Genomic DNA, 2757 nt, shown 5'->3' with positions numbered 1-2757 from the left:
TAAATCAAGGAATTGGGCAATTGTTCAAGCTTAGAGAGATTGGATTACCAAGGAATTGGGATCCAATCACTTAAGATTCCCAAGGAGATCAGTGAATGCATTGATTGAGGAAGAGATGAGAATTCAACATCTCCTAAGCCCAATGAATTTCCTGTTTCTGATCTACCCATTCTCTTTAATTTATGTTATTTACTTTCATTCTTAATCACCCCATTCCCATTTATTTTCATGCACTTTAAGCTTCTGCACTTTAATTTCCTTGTCTTTACTTTCAGTCATTTACATTCCATGCAATTTACTTTTCCTGTCATTTAATTTTTTGCACTTCCAAATTCAAATCTTCTTAGTTCAACTAGAACACCCCTCCAATTAAAGTTGATCAACCAATCAATCCCTATGGGATTTGACCTCACTCTATTGTGAGTTTTTACTTGACGATAATTCGGTATACTTGACGAGTGGAGATTTGTCGAGAGACAAGTTTTCGTGCATCAAGTTTATGGCGCTGTTGCCGGAGATTGATTTTGAATTGACAATGATTAAATTGGAGGATCACTATATTGAACATTTTTCTTTTCTTTTGTTGTTTACTGTTCTTTTCTTTTGCACTTTCAGTTATTTTTCCTTGTTCATTTAATTCCCAGCTCAACTAATCCACTAACCTCACTAACTATTTGATTAATTGCTCTAATAACCAAATTTTCATTAACATTGGGATTTCCACTTGCTGTTTGTTTTTTGCTTGCTGAGTGTATGATAGGTAGAAGAGGAGCTTCAACCTCTTTTGATAGTGAATCTGAGAGGACCTTCCTTAGATTAAGGAGGAAAGCAAGAGGCAAAGGAGTAGTTGGAGAAGAAGAGTTAGAGGAAGACCAAGACATTGTTATGGAGGAAGAGGCTCACAATCATGCTGGAGAAGGTGCTGGTAACCATGCTCCACAAGAGAGGAGAGTGCTAGGTTTCTATATAAATCCCAACCCTGAGAATTGTGGGAGCAATATTCTAAAGCCACCCATCCGTGCCAAAAATTTCGAACTCAAGCCACAACTCATCATATTGGTTTAAAACAATTGCTCTTTTGGAGGAAGTGCCCAAGAAGACCCCAACCAATATCTAACCACCTTTCTGAGGATGTGTGATACAGTAAAGTCTAATGGTGTCTAAGCAGATACCTACAAGATACTGTTGTTTCCTTTTTCTCTCAGAGATAAGGTAGCAAAATGGCTAGAGTCATTCCCTAAGGAGAGCCTCACAACTTGAGAAGATGTGGTAAGCAAGTTCTTGGCTAGATTCTATCCTCCTCAAAGAATCAATAAGTTGAGGGCTGAAGTCCAAAGATTTAGGCAACAAAATAGTGAAACACTCTATGAAGCATGTGAGAGATTTAAAGAGTTGACAAGAGAATGTCCACTTGACATGTTCAATGAGTGAGTTCAACTACACATCTTCTATGAAGGACTATCCTATGACTCAAAAAAGGCTCTAGACCACTTTTCTCGAGGCTCTCTCAACAAGAAGAAAACCATAGAGGAGGCAATTGATGTCATTGAAATAGTAGCAGACAATGAGTATTTTTATGCCTCAGAGAGAAACAACACTAGAGGAGTAATGGAGCTCAACCAGATGGATGCAATCCTAGCTCAAAATAAATTGATCACCAAGAAATTGGATGATCTCACCAAGAGGATGGAGAAGAGTCAAGTTGCAGCCATCACCACTCATTCACCACCAACTTCAGAAGGAGCAATTGTGGAGGAAAGAGGAGAATAGGAACAAGCCAACTATGTTAGGAACTCAAGACCAGAGACCTCATAACTCCAACCACTATAACAACTCCACCTACCAATAACCTAACTAAAGATCATACTAAGCCCCACACAACAATTTTTTCCAACAGCCATATCAAGTACCAAATGGCCATCCCCAACCCCCAAACTCTAATATGCCACCATCATCAGAAGATAACAAGGATTGAATCCTTACTTGAAAACCTCTGCAAGGAAGTCCAAGATAACAAGACATTCAAGGAGGAAGTAAGATCTAATATGCAAAACCAGGGAGCTGCCATCAAGAAACTAGAATCTCAATTATGATATTTGTCTCAGTAAATTCCTAAACCAACTGACAGCTTCCCAAGTGATACTGAGAAGAATCCAAGAGGAGAGACAAAGAATGTGAGATGGGAAGAATGCAAGGCAATTACTCTTGCAAGTGAAGAGATCTTAGAGGAAGGAGTTGACAAGCCATCAGGACAGATCCAAGGAGTCCGAAAGGAGATGGTGGAAGAGAAAGAATAAGGGACAAACTCTGAACAAAGGAAGGAACCAAGAAATAAAGGAACCAAGAAAGGAAGAAACCCTATAACCTTATGTGCCACAAGCACCATACCCTCAGAGACTCAAGGACAGTGAGAAAGAGAGAACATACACTAGGTTCTTGGATGTATTCAAGTCCCTTCATATCAACATTCCTTTCCTTGAGACCCTCAAAGAGATGCCAACTTACATTAAATGCATGAAAGAGTTACTAGCTAAGAAGGGCACCTTAAAAAGGGGACAAATAGTGGTGATGAATAAGGAATATAGTGCCCTTATCCAAAAGAACTTACCTACAAAGAAGAAAGATCCAGGAAGTTTTCCGATACCTTGTGTTATAGGCAATACAGCCATTGACCAAGGACTTTGTGACTTGGGGGCAAGCATAAATCTCATGCCTCTATGCTTCATGAAGAAGTTGCAAATCAATGAGCTGGAACCC

At 39.3% G+C, this 2757-nt stretch overlaps 1 non-coding gene across 1 annotated transcript; it reads right to left on the bottom strand.

The window, feature by feature from the left end:
* Nucleotides 1–1314: 1314 nt before the first annotated feature.
* LOC130956605 (small nucleolar RNA R71) lies at nt 1315–1418 on the bottom strand. Its single transcript, XR_009077174.1, has one exon. It is a non-coding gene; the product is annotated as a small nucleolar RNA R71 (small nucleolar RNA).
* Nucleotides 1419–2757: the final 1339 nt, after the last annotated feature.

Source organism: Arachis stenosperma, chromosome 1, assembly GCF_014773155.1.
Source record: "Arachis stenosperma cultivar V10309 chromosome 1, arast.V10309.gnm1.PFL2, whole genome shotgun sequence".
In the NCBI taxonomy this organism is placed as follows: Eukaryota; Viridiplantae; Streptophyta; class Magnoliopsida; order Fabales; family Fabaceae; genus Arachis; species Arachis stenosperma.
This window is presented reverse-complemented; position numbering and strand designations above follow the sequence as displayed.